Source organism: Pinus tabuliformis, chromosome 7 (assembly GCF_031772625.1).
Source record: "Pinus tabuliformis cultivar Carrire ecotype Pingquan chromosome 7, CPIR1, whole genome shotgun sequence".
In the NCBI taxonomy this organism is placed as follows: Eukaryota; Viridiplantae; Streptophyta; class Pinopsida; order Pinales; family Pinaceae; genus Pinus; species Pinus tabuliformis.
In genome coordinates, this window is record NC_142293.1 from 1,316,774,607 (window position 1) to 1,316,789,713 (window position 15,107).

Genomic DNA, 15,107 nt, shown 5'->3' on the forward strand with positions numbered 1-15,107 from the left:
TGGCAGATAGACAATGAGAGAGCAGGTACAGAAAGCGCAGGTGATGTCAGACAGAGAGCGCAGGTAAAGAATGGCACAAATAGCGCTGAGTGAAGGAGCGTTTCTCTGCGCATCAATGAAATAGGAGCAGATATGGATCAGAAGGTGTTATGATTTCAGTTTGAAAATAACCAGGAACAACAAGGTGGCTCTCCAGCTTCCCGTTGATGAAGCCTGAGTGAGAGGATGGTGGATGCGTTGCATTTTGGAGCGTATGACCAGTCTGGAGAGAGCAGCGCTATTATACTATACAATGCCAACGATGGTTCAGTCACACTGTCTACACTGTCTGACACACAAGTAAGATATTAAATCACCACTCAATACAACACAGCTAATAAAATGCAGTTTTCCACTAAAACGGCAAAGACGACCCCAGAAAAAAATCCAACAATAAATTTTCAAATTGCAAGAGATTATGCATGGCAGGACAAATTCCCATAAAAAGACAGACTGCGGAGAGGATATTAGAAGGGAGTTGCAAGGGTAGGAATACTAAAATAGGACCTGCTCATAAAGACCATAAAACAATTGGTTCAAAGAAATTATGCAGGGTAGGAGTATGCCCGCTCTGATACCATGTTAAACACACATGGACAGCAAGAGAGATATGAAAGATAAAACATGAGAGTGCAATTTTTATTAACAAGAGATATACATTTATAGTACAATATGTGACCGTTGGGTTTCACATCCCAAGGTCTCTTGGGCTCCTTTTGTCCATTCGGCTTCCACACTAACCCATTGAGGATTAGGTGTCCAACACTGAGGTTATGTTTATAGTTTTTATTTTATAAATAAGGTAAAATAAATTAAAATAAAAAATTATATAAGATGAAGTTACAATTATAATTTTTATTTTGTAAAATAGAAAAAAATATAAATTTGAAAAATAATATATTGATATTTATATTTTTCACATTGATATAACTAGCATTTGCACTAGATGTTGCAAAGGAAACGTCGTAAGGCATAAATTCGAGAAGCATTGTGACATATAAAGAATCATTGAAGATGAAACTTAGTAGGTGAAGGGTAAAGAGCAAGTACCCAATGCTCATTGCATTAAATAAGTCATGTTGTTTTTGAAAACTTTTTGGCTATGACATCTCGCCAAAAAAAACTTCCCATTTTTAGTAGGCTATGGAATGACTTCACTAGAAGGAGACAATACTGAATATTATTGCAGGTATTGAGAAGGAGCAGAATTTTGTCCTTGTTAGTAAGATTAATAAGGGCAACAAGAAAAGAGGAACTAAGAAGGGTTAAAAATGGGTTATCTGTAGTCCTCCATTGTGGGATTTTTCTGTAATCTTTTTGCTTCTCAATCTGTATGGTAAGTCTTCAACAATCCATCTCTGCTTCCAATGACTTCAATCTGCATATTATTAAAAGGAGTTCATGCTGTTGTTTAAGCTAACATCCTTTTTATGGTTGGATTTATTTCTGTGAGCAGGGTGGTATTCATTCTTTTGGATCTCTTTAGTTCCCCTAGTTGTAAGTGCACAAAAATCTTGGACTTATATGACATTGAATTATTGATAATGGGAGATAATATTCATGACAACTTTTTTGATTGAATTCTTTGAGTTTTATGTCATTTTGTCTCCAAAATATACATATAATTTTTTTTGGTTGGAACAAAGCTACAAGTTATAATAATAGAGTTGAGCTTAGAAATTCAAGGGAAGCATGTTGTAGTTAAAGGAACCCCAAATGTGCAGCCAACAAATAAACTGTTTTGGTTCAATTGCCCTCAACTTATCCTTTTCTTGATCCATTTCACTCTTTTCCAAGTATCAAAATGATTTGCATTCTAAGTTTCAATCAACAAATTGTATATCTAAATCTGATTCACTGAGTATTTATGGGAATACCATTTGCTTAATGGTTAACTTATGTTCTACAGAATGCTTTCCAGCTTGCTTTCTTCTTGTGGATATGGGTGAGCACTATGTTCATTCAATGAAGGATAAATTCTTGTTTATAGAATCATAGGATTTACTATGGTAAGGATGGGAAAAGTTGTAGCCTCACTTACCCAACTATCAAAGCACATTTAAAAGAAAAAATAATATTAAAGAATGTTTCGGGAGAATAATGTAATGACCAAAACACTCTAAAGGCCATCATATGACCGTTGAGCATCATATTCTATGTTTCATCATACTCGTATTCATGCCCTGCAATACACTGCAAACCAACCAGCAATATTATAGAGCTAACATATTGAAGGGCAAAACATGTGTACCAATTTGAAGGGAAACGAGTTGTGTCAATGAGTAAGAGCAATATTATAGAGCTAACATATTGAAGGGCAAAACATATGTACCAATTTGAAGGGAAATGAGTTGTGTCAATGAGTAAGAAGATGCAAGTGCTATCCAAGGTTATGCACACCATTTCCAACATCCAACATGATGGTCTTCTATCTCTTCTCCATTTCCAACATCCAACATGATGGTCTTCTATCTCTTCTCAGATGGCGTATTGAATTCCTCTGTTCAGTTCTAATAAATTTGTTTCCATTACAGTATAACCCAACTCTTTGAAGTTATACTTGCCCACTCAAACCTCAAATGCCAAAGTACGGAGCCGGGGCCTTTCACACCATAGTAAAAGCAAAAAAGGAAACAAAGGGATATGTACTGGTTATAAACATTATTATATTATCATATGTAGTAAATAAAAGTGTACATGCAATAGTTTTATTCATGTTTAAATTTTTGGACATTGTCATTCATATTGTTAAATCTGTCTACGTAAATCCTGGGTGTATGTAAGTGCGGTTGTGATATTGACTTGGAATGAAAATGGTTGAGAATCAGAGAGCAAAGGCAGAGAAGCCATACTATATATACATCTCAGGAGGGTCTCCGGAGGGATATGTACTGGTTATAAACATTATTATATTATTATATGTAGTAAATAAAAGTGTACATGCAATGGTTTTATTTGTGTTTAAATTTTTGGAAGATGTAATTCATACTATTTTAGTGTAAGAAACTATAAATAATAATAAAAACAAGTCTTAATTTATGGAATATTTTGGTGTTTGAAATCGAGTGACAAGAATTCCAGACATTTTCCATACTGCAGTTACAGTTACAGGGTATAAACTTAAACATACTGCGCTGTCCCAAAAAGAAAAATTAAAAATTAAAAACCTAGTACAAATCTTGGAAGCCCAAAATCCGCTACTTTGACATGCAATTCCTCGTCCAGCAGAATATTTGAAGATTTTACATCTCTGTGGAAAATAGGCGTTCATGGCAGTGAAGAAATGCTAAGGCTTGGGAAGTCTCTATAAAAATTTTGAGATGGGTATCCCAATCTAAACGTCCATCCTTCTTCACTTCCCCGTGAAAATGAGCTGACAATATACCATTTGGAACATATTCATAAACAAGAAACAGACCTGAACTTTATGGGGAACTACAACCATAGAGATGAACTAGGTTTGTTAATAAACTGTCTGAATCTTTTAGACTTATCCTGATGCAGTCTCTTCACTGCCACGACAGAACCATCCCGAAGTTTACCCAGATATACCAAATCATATCCTCCATCTCCAACTTGATTCTTTTCATGGAAATCATTGTTTGTCAAACCGCTAACAACAAAACTCTCGCAAAAATCAAGAGTCTTGATTCTTCTCGTGGAAATAATTTTCTGTCAAACCGCTAACAACAGAACTCTCACGAAATTCAAGAGTCTTCCTTTTGCTCATAGTTATAGCCACTAATAAAGCAGTTACTATAAACACAGCGGCTCCAACGGATTCACCGTGAGTTGTTAAAATCAGTTAGTAATTAATAAACCAAACAATACATGTCAGGGGCAATTAAATCAACAGATCTGGTTAATCCATAAACCAAACAATATCCGTTAGGTGCAATTAAATCAACGCATCTGGATAATCCATAAACCAAACAATACCCCTCATGTGCAATTAAATCAACGAATTTCGATAATCCAATCGTTAACGATGGATCGAACGACAAAAAAATGATCACATGTGTACACTGAGGGGAGTTGGTTTCAGAGGGAAACACTTTACAGCGTAAATATGTTAATTCTATTATATTTGATATTAAAATATATAATATTTACGTAAATTTTAGATATATAATTTTTGTATTAGATTGATATAAATATATTAATTCTATTATATTTGATATTAAAATATATAATATTTATGTAAATTTTAGATATATAATTTTTGTATTAGATTTAGTTTAGATAGTTGAAAGAAATATTATTATTTTTAACCCGGAGAAATGTAGCTATTCTCTTAAACTAAGTTTTATTTTTAAGTAAAACATATTAAACCTATAATAAACATATCTTTCTAATAATTAAAAAAATAAATTTATCAATTTCTTAATCTCTTTTATTTAAAAACATTATAATTTTATATATCCTATATATTCTTAAATCATTTTAAATAAAATAACTTCTCCATAGACACAAATAACCATGTATGGGATATAATTGTTTTTACTTGAATATTATTTAAGGAAATTCTTTTTAGTTATAATCACCTAGTCTGGTTTATAAATTTCATTTTATTTTAATTTGCGGATATTATATGTAATTATTAATAAGAAATTACTTCCAAAACTATAATATATACATTCAACCTTACGATATTATAAATATTAGTTTTAAAAAATAAAAATAAACAAACAATCCTATTACATAATTCAGGTGCATAGACATTACGCCCGATAGTTCTGGCTTAATAAAACAAAGCACTTGAAAAGTCATTGTGGAAATTCGATAAGAAAAGTTATTGGAGATTTGAGAATCATTTTATCTAAATTTAACTATTTATATTATCTAATAAAATATATTTTAATATATTTATTATGTTTATCATAAAAATAATAATAATGTAATTTTAAAATTATATTAAATTAAATTGATGTATGAAATTGTCGTCTTCAAGATATATATATATATCTTAATTTATTATAGGAGTGAATCTTTTTTATAAGAAAAAGTTTTGTAGCATTTTTATTAAAAAAAAATCACACTTTGGTTACTTTAGTTTAAACAGATTTTTTTTGTTCTTCAAATCATGGAAAATCTGACAATATTTTGATAAAATCTGCTTGAGATTTTGTAAATCCAAGTTACAACTATCAAACTACAAGATTTTGGGTGCTCCAAGGTTTTTGATGGTGTTGTGTCTATTTCCACCATTAAAAACATAAGTCAAAAATTGCTCCTGCAAGATTTCTTGAATTTTTTTTTGCCCGAATTCTAACCACTTTTGGCAGTCCATGGAATTCCTCCGCCTCAGTAGACAACGCCTTTTGATTATCACAATCAAAACTGCATCACTATTCCCCACTTAATGTTGCAGTGTGACATTCTATAAGAAAATAAATGTGATCAAATTGTTAGTAATGCATGTTGTTGTCCTCTGAGATAATTCTAGGTTAGGTAATTATGCTAGAGCATCTAAAATATTTTGGTTGTTTTTAAATTTGTGGAAGACCAATGTTTTAAGCTTATGTAAACAAGTATTGTGTCCTAATTTCTCTCAACACAATGAAAGGGTTGTTTCTTCACTTCTAAACAGTAATTTAGCTTTAAAATATTTGGAATGAAGAATTCAGAGAAAATATGAGTTTTAAGTATTCAAATAGAATATTTAAAATAATCATAAGACAGATGCTAGTAAACTATGTTCACTAACCAAAAAAAATGCATCCAAATTCATGAAGAATTGACAATTAATTGATGTAGAGGAGTTTGTTTAGACAAATAGTCTAATGAACTAATCTTTGTAATTTATTATAACTTCGTAGGAGATTTAAGATAGACTGATATTCAGTTTATATCTTACTCAAATTTCTTCATAAAACCAAATACATGTTGAAATAACATAATGGAATGAATAACATAAAGAAAACTCATAGAGATAACAAGTTTGAAACAAATTTAGAATCCTTTTATTGATATCAGACAACTTCATATACATGTAATTCTGATTTGAATAAACTTAGCCCAAGGGTGCAACACTTTTCAATTCAAATTGGGAATTATTTATGCAAAATGTTCCCAAATGATCTAAAGTAAAATATCTAGATACATTGGAAAAATATCTAGAGATTTTTCTACAAAAATAGTACATAAATATAGGGAAATAAAACTGTTGAAGTTATTGTCTCTAGGTTCGAGGATTCTGGTGCTGATGTGCCTAATAAATTTGTTATTCTGTTGTTAAATCTGCTGATGACTGTTGTTGACTCATTACTCCAGTAACTTGCATAATTCTTTCCATATTTCTTTATCTGGAATTTGGTATTTGATTAATCTTCTAAAAGTTTCATCTACCTCAGTATATTTTTGAAAAGTTGGTTTTACCACAAATAAATTATTTATCTCATGCTTGATGAGTAAATCATAACTAAGGCCTTCTATAAACGTTTTACCTGTGATTGTGCCTTTGATCTTTGCAAACCTAGATTTATCATTGGCAATTGAACATAATTTCATTTGATATTCTTCTAAATTAATTAATTTATCTGTCATTCCCTGTAATCTAGGCAATCCCTTTTGGTGTAAAACTAAAAATTTCATGTGAAACTTATGGATACTTGATTCGAGGTTATGGCACTTATTTTCCAGCTGCATCATCAAATTCTTCTTAGTGAGAATCCTTCTCACTTCCAGTATGGTCTCTATCTTGTCTTCTATATCATATTCCTCCAATTCATCTTTGGTTTTGGAATTCAAAACCCTTATCAATGCATCTTCTCTTCCTCACTTTGAACCCAAATGTTTCTTTACATCTGTTAGGGCTTGTTTGGCCTTCTGTACTAGTTCATCCTACTCAAATATTATTTCAATTTAAGGCCATATCTCAATGATGGCTTCATTTATATGGATCCATATACATTCTCTAGCATGTGTAATAGTATCAATCATAACATATTTTCTTTCTAGGAATTGAACTCTTTGGGTCAGCGTATATGAAGTCTGCAACTTAGCTAAATAAGCATGATCAATCTTTAGTTTCTGTTCTTGTAAATTGTTAAGCTGACTCCTTAGTTTTTTGACCTCTTGCCCCTTAATTAACAAATCTTCCATAGTATTTTCCAGCTTTGTTGTTGGATCAATAGATGTAGTCCCCTCTGCTAAAGTAGTGGTTGATGTAGATGTTAGTGTTCTATCAGATGTTGGGGTTCCCTGCTATACTTTTTCCTTTAGAATCTTTTCAATCTTAGTCTCCATTTTCTCTATCTTCACATTTTGTTCAATTATGATCTGGAACATATTTTATTTCTCCATTTCTAGCTAACCTGTCTCTTTAGCTTGTGGATCTTCTGTAGATGGCAGAGTAAGTTGTTTTCCTAGAGAAATTATGTCTACATTTTTAGTATTGATAAGTTCTTCTGTTGCTTTTACATGTGTGGGATCATATCCCAACTTTATTACTAAATCCTCTAAGGATTTGGTCTTCGTATATTTTTTTGAAGAATAAACTCTTCCTAATTTTAACTGAGACCATACATTATCTAATGACTGTTGAAGTTTAGATGCTGCCATAGTTGAACTTGTAAGGGAAGAATAGATCATTTTACTAGATTTCTCATGTAGGTCAATATGGTCAATAGATGAATTGAATTTGTATCAAAAGTAAAGATAGACTTAGTATAATCATTATCACTCCTAGGATGAGTGACTTTGGGCTCTAGAAAGGCTATTTGCATCTTTCCCTTCTCAGTGTTGAAGGCAGAAAGTACCCTGTGTTGAGAAGAGGATGTCTTCTTCCAAAACTATGTGTAGGTGGAAGCCTTCAAAGCTTCATTCCTCTGCTTGATTTCTTTGTAAATTGTGAAGATACTCTTCTCTTTATGATTCTGCTGCAATTCTCCTGTCTGAGATGATGACACATTTGGACTAGATGAAGATAAATGAGAGCCTACAACCATTTCTTCTCTTCTAGAAGATGATGACATGAATGGGCCTATTAGGATAATTGGGCGTTGTTGTGTAGTGTCTTTTGAATGTGTATCACTTGTATTAGTTGTCTTCTACCTTTTACTGTAAATTTTAAATTCCTTGGCTGCAGTTTTTGTTTCCATGGGAGAAGCACTATCTTTGGGCCTTTTATAGTATTTTTCTTCTCTTAGAGGAGTTTTTGATGGTGTAGATGTTATAACCTGTTCCTCTGCTTCCTGAAGTGTGTTTTCTAGCCATTCATCCTGGTTCATAAATTGTTCTATCTCAGGCCTAGGAGTGTGAGTATATCGGGTAGCTTTTTGTTCTACCCTTAGTTTGAAATTACTCATAAGGGATCATAAGACCAGGTGAAACTAGGCTTAAAGTTCAATTGTCTGAGGAGATCTTATGCTTCATTTGTTTATGATCTAGCATTACAAATAAAGGGCCCTACTTGAGTTTTAATCTTAAACTGAGCCTTTTTCTTTGCTCCAAAAAAATGTAGTTGATCCATGTTGATCATTTGTCTGATATACTCTAATGCAAATATACAAATAGGAACAAATTTAGGTAATTTGAATGGGGGAACCTGACATCCGTATATCTTAATCCTTGTATCATTTTGGTATAAATACCAATCTCCCATTCTGGTTTATTCACTGAGATGAAGGATTTTCATGATCTTTATCCCAATTCTTGGTTCTGCATCATTGTTGAATAAACATGTAGCAACATATAGGAATTGATCAAATCATTGAATGTGTACTTATTGGTGTTCTTCCTCACCAGGGAAGTCCAATGGATGACTGAGTGTGGATTCCCTTGATTGTCCATCTTCTATAGGAGAAAAGAAAACCTCTCTGATTCATTAAACAAAAACAAGTATACTAAAACAGAGGCATACTTGAACACTGCTTTTGTAGGAAATTTCATGAACTAATCATGAATTGACTTTGCTAGGTATCCACTGTAATTGAAAATCAGAGAAGGCTTTTCATTTGTTGAGAAAACTGAAAGAAAACCTATTAATACCTCATTGATCCACTGATCAAAATGATAACCTAACAGATATGAGGCAATGTATAAAATATGCTTGTTCATTTATGGAAACATAGATGACTGATAAGGTGGGTTGGTTTTAGGTAATTGGACATCTTCTGGTAAAAAGGTTTCAAAAATTCTTGCTCTCTAGGGAAAGTAAAGATTTATGTAAATGTCCATGAGGGATTCTAGAGAAAATGGATGCAAGGGTTTGGTGTTTTGAATCTGTAGCATTTGGTTGATTGGCTCAGTAGTGATGGTAAAGAGAACTTCATTGTTTTTAGAAACTAATGCTCTTTGAGTGGGAATATACATATCATGACACCATACAACAAAATCTGGGAAACGGCGGGTCTGTTGAATGTTGAACTAGGGTAAGGAGGATTGCCAGAGGTTTATTTCATCACTTTGGTCAATGCATTTATGTTTTAACTAATTGTGGAGTCCATAGAGATCGAACTCACAATTGTTTTCAGCAGATTTAAAGTATTGGTCAACTAAAGGCTGATAATCTAAATCAATGGTAGGCAGCAACATGGGGTTTTCCATAACATTAGATTTATTTTTAGAAGCCATGACTGAAAAAGAAGGGTGAAAACAACTTCAATTACCCAGAAAATTAATGATTTTGTTGTTGACTGATAGGTAGCAGTGTGTGCAAATCTTCGCTGATAACTTGGGCAATTGTTTGGCCTGGTATTCATCGCAAATGGTTGAATTCTGATTTGGTAGGGAAGGGGATAATGGTCATCCAATCAGCTTCAAAGAAAAGAAATAAAAATGGATTTTGGTCAGTTAAAGTTTTCATTGGGTAATACCCGTTAAATGGCGCGAAAGAGGCATTTATTGGTAACAGGATTTTTAACGGGTTCAGAGTCAGCGTATGAGGGGGTGACAAGTGGTGGAATAGGAGTGGATGGATGATGGGTACGTGGTGTGACGAGTGGTGGGACAAGGTTTTGTTTAAAAATAGTGGGAATGAAGGTGTAATGGTCGGCTAGGTGTGGGAAGGTGGATTTCCAGGGGGTAGTGGGCGATTTGCGGTTTTGGAGTGGGGGGGTGCGGAGGGCATGTGGCAAAGGTGGTTTTGGGGTGGACCACTTTTTTGCACCCCTCCTCGTTGATTAAACACCGGAGGGGCTAGGGGGGTGCAGAGTGGCTTTGGAGTCATTGATCTCTACGCTCGGGATCTTCAACTGCCCAGAGCTTTGAGAACTTTAACCAGAAATGACAAAAGGTCGCGTCGTTACTTATTTCAAAACAAACTTTATTTTAAGTTTAATCTAATCATACTTAAAATAAATTAAATACAATTAATAAATGAATAAGCGACATTTAAACTAGCACGCTTTATTCTTTGGGATTTTCATTATTTTCTATTATTTCTATTTTTCTATTTTTCTTTTATCTTTTAAAAAAAAATAAAATAAAAAAAAAAAAAAATATATATATATATATATATATAAAACTTATCAAAACATGTTATCAACTTGTCTAACCATTACAAAACGGGAATTACTGCCCAGGTCAAGAACCCATAGCTTTGACCCTATCATTATATCCCCGCAGGTGGAGAGAAAGGAATATATCTTTCCTTCGACAAGACGTTAACATATAGCCGTGGAATTGAAATTGTAAAAAGAGAGAAGTAGACAAAGTAATGTTCACATTTCACCTTGCCACCTTGTGATGTTACTAGAGGGCCATGTTTATCTTGAATATACATGAGTGGATGTCCATTCTCATTTTCGGTCAACTGCGGCCAATCGGCATTCCAACGACAACGCGTATATAAATACTTCAAGGGTACAATGGCCACTAGGGTTTTATGTATATTCTCGTTCCGAATGATTTATTAGCTGAGAATTCAACTTCCTTTAACTTATTATTAGACTTCTAAACAGTGATTTGTTTGGCTCTGATTATGCTTGAGCAACTCTTTTGGAGATGTTTAATCACTTAAAAAAACTCAATACTTATTGTAGGGTACCTAAACCCTCACTTATACATGGTTTATAATTTGAAATAATTATTTAGATATATTATTTTGCTTCTATGCAAGTAGTTTCTATAAATATTCTAATTCCGTGGATTAGTGTATCTAGTTTCAATAAGAATTTTACCTATGTTGTTTAGATATGTACTTTAGTCTTTGTAAAATTACTTTCTTAGTGAATTATTTTTACATAACTCCTTAACCTTAACCTTAAATTTATAGGATTATTCTTTCAATTGCCTCGTATCTCTCTACTTCAACAATTAAATATTTGTTTATACTTAATTACGAAACCCTCGGCGAAAGTCAATATTTGGGTTTCTTCTAGGAAAGCTTTGAACAAAAAGATAGTTATATGATGCATGCGTATACATGTTCTATAACTACTTTATGAAAGTATTTTATAGATTAAATAACTAATAAATGTAAAAATCCCGTTTAACCAAAACACTTATACATATATAAATTATTTATAGATATTAATAGTTCAATTACAAATTTCTAGCTTTTTTATAAAACTAATATAACCTTTCTTTACCATGTTCATTGTGATCATACGATTATCAAATGTGATAACTATTATTATTTTTCTATTTGATATTAATTTATAGATATTAATAGTTCAATTAGAAATTTCTAACCTTTTTTTTTAAACTAATATAACCTTTCTTTACCATGTTCATTGTGATCATACAATTTTCAAATGTGATAACTGTTATGATTTTTCTATTTGATGTTTAAGGGACTACGTGTGACAATTCTTATGCTTTCATGAACAATTACTTTATACACACTCCAGAAGATGGTGGAGATGCATGAAATGGTTCCAAGGAAGTACTTTGATCGATATCATGAGCTTGGGAAACATGCATTTGGGGAGAAATTGGGTCTATGGATTGTTTTTCCACAATAATTGATAATGGAAGTGGGTATGGATATAGTTTACATGGTCACAGGGGGAAATCACTAATGAATTTTCATGATATGGTTTGCTCCTCCTATAATAAGATCAGACAATATTGTTGGGTAGTCATCTTTTGCTTCATTCATTTCTTCTTAGCGCAGTTTCCAAATTTCAATTCAATAGCATGGATTTCACTTGCAACAGAAGCCATGTTTCTAAGGTATGATTAAGTTTATTTGTAGTCGTAGACGATTGTATTTCAACATATTTTTGGGTTTGTTTCAATCTTTGTTTTACTTTTATTTTGAACCATTATAATCACTATTGACTACAATAAGCTTTGAATGTAAGTTAGTCCATTTTTAGAGTCTTATTCTCCAATATAACTGTGCGGGAAAGAAAATCTTTGTATCCTTATGCTCATTCTCAATTATCTTGTATTATGATTTTTCTCTCTACTATATAAATCCCCAATCCTTGGGTATAGATTAAGGTACACTTTGAATATAAGTTAAAGCATTTTTAGAGCCTTCTTTTCTGATATGACTATGCAAGAAATAAGAATTTACTATACAAAACCTTAATCTTTGTGTATAAAATCATATTATTTCCTAGAGAAATCAGGATTCTCTATAGAGATTTGTTATCTAATTTCAGTGGGCATGAATTAAGTTATTTTCTTAAGAGAAAGTAAGATGGTGTACATAGTCTTCTTCTCTGATTTGATAGTGTAGGAAGGATATAAGTTATATTCTAAAGACAAATCAAGATGGTCTACGAGGCTTTATTCTTTGATTGGGTTTTCATATAGAAATTTGGTCAAAGTCTACCTTTGGAAATGCTAGGAACTCTAGGGTCTTTTTTTGTTTTGTTTTAAAAATGGTTACTAGCAAGACTTATGTAAGTTATTCCAAAGTTTATTTTGAATGGTTATTCAAAAATTTAAAGAATATGTCTCTACTAAAGATATTTAACCAAGAATGAAGTTAGAAAAGTCCCAGAAGGTGTTGTGGAAAGGTTGCATTTTTAATGTTTTGTTTATACATGCTCTAATAGTTATGTTACCATTTATTGACCTTTGAATGTGCCTAACAAATCATTTTAGTTGTAAATCCCCCAGATATAGTTTATGTCTCAGATATCCTTACTGTTGTTGTGTGCCAACTCTTAAATGCTCCTTTATGCCTACCAATTAGTACTTTAAATGTGGTGTATTTCGTCCCCACTAATGAAATGATGCCCCATTGTAGTATGGTCTAGCTGACCAAGACCATCTACAGTCAAAAAAATCTTAGTTGTGGCATGCATATGGTTTTGGATTTGAAGGTAACTAGATGTTGGGCATTAGAAGCAATTATAGAAAGTAGAATATACATGAAGATTATGTTGTACCTAATACCACCTAGTGTTGTTTCCCCATGGTATGCAAACATAGTTTATTTCCCTTACATGGGATCTAAAACTCCCACTCGCATGTCTTGTTATGCAACAATCACTTTTGAATCAAACTAACTCAAGCAAATACTTAGCCAAATCTGCAGCCTGACAAGCTCTTATTTCCTTGCGCAGTTTCTTAGGGAATTAGCCTATATTTAATTAAGAAATTCCTCAATTTTGAATTGCGCAATCCTCATAGGTCTTCCTCTGATTGTATGCACGACCTGTACAATTCAGATGATTATACAACTGATAGTACAATGTCCCTAAACTCCAACCTCATCTGGGTCTTTCTCTAATATGACATGCATGAGTTAATTATGAGTGAATCTTCAGTTTATTGGTTTATCAGTGTTGGTTACACCCCACTACTGCAAGCTACACCCTACTACTGGATCTCTCACTAATTCCTCCATCAGTTGGAACTAGCTTAACTGAATTTAACTCAGTTAAACTGAATTAAATAATTACAACTCAAAATCAAGTCAACCTAGGCCCCCAAAATTTAGGAATCACTCTACATGACTCTAGATAGACTCCCAACTCGAATTAACTAACCAACTAATTCAAATTAACTTAGTTAACTATTACAAGTTGTTATCAGAATTAGAATTACAATTTAATTCCTAATATAATTCAAGGACAAAATTAAATTAGTTTTCCTTGTTGCATTTTTCAATGCTCCCTCTCAACAAGAAATGGATTATATACTACCCTGATCCTACCTCTGTGAAACTCGAATTTTCATCTTGACAATGCCTTTGTCAAAATATCTGCATCCTTCTCCTCTGTAGGAATGTACTCCAGCAACATGATTCTCCTCTGCACACAATCTCGTAGATGGTGATACCAGATGTCGATATGATTGGACCAATCATGAAAAAATGGATTCTCAGAGAGTTTGATACAACTCTGATTGTCACAGTAAATCATTGTAGGATCCATCTTCTGACCAAATAACCCAACAAGGATCTTCCTCATCCAGATAACCTCACAAGTTGCTTCACTATCAGCGATGTACTCTACTTCTGTTGAATTGAGTGCAACTGATCTGTGCTTCCTGTTGTACCAAAAAATTGTTGCCAACCCAATACTGAAGATTTCCCCTGATGTGCTCTTTTTTTGGGATGGACTCCCTACCCAATCTGCATATGTGAAGCCTTGAAGCTCCACTCCCTCTATCCATCTGTACCAAATACCAAACTGAGTGGTTCCTTTGAGGTATCTCAAAACATCTTTAGTTTCCTTCCAATAAAGTTTGGTTGTATTGACTAAGGCTTGACTAAGCTGGTTAACTACAGAACACGTGTATGGTCATGTGTTCACCAAATACATAAATGAACCCACAAGTTGTCTATAAATAGTAGCCTCCACTACTTCACTTGAAGTAGCATCTTCCTTCCTCCAGTTACCTGCTAGAGGACTCTCCATGGGTTTGTTTCTCTCCATGTGGAACTACTTCAGTATCTTGTTGGCATACTTTCCCTGAGAGACAAACAGTTCCACACCTCCTTGTCATACTTCCATACCAAGAAATTAATGCATGAGCCCTAGGTCCTTCATCTCGAATTCTCTTACAATATCCTCTTTGCAAGATTTTATCAGCTTCTCATCACTTGTTGGAATAAAATGATCGACATATAATATTATAATCAACAATTTACCTTCAACCACAATATGGTAAAGGTTTGCATTTGTTTCACTTTTGGTGAAGCCCAACCCGGTTAAGTT

The 15,107-nt window shown here is 33.0% G+C and overlaps 1 pseudogene; it reads left to right on the forward strand.

The window, feature by feature from the left end:
* Nucleotides 1–225: 225 nt before the first annotated feature.
* Nucleotides 226–15,107, forward strand: part of LOC149252398 (lysine histidine transporter 2-like) — a 48,735-nt pseudogene continuing 33,853 nt past the window's right edge.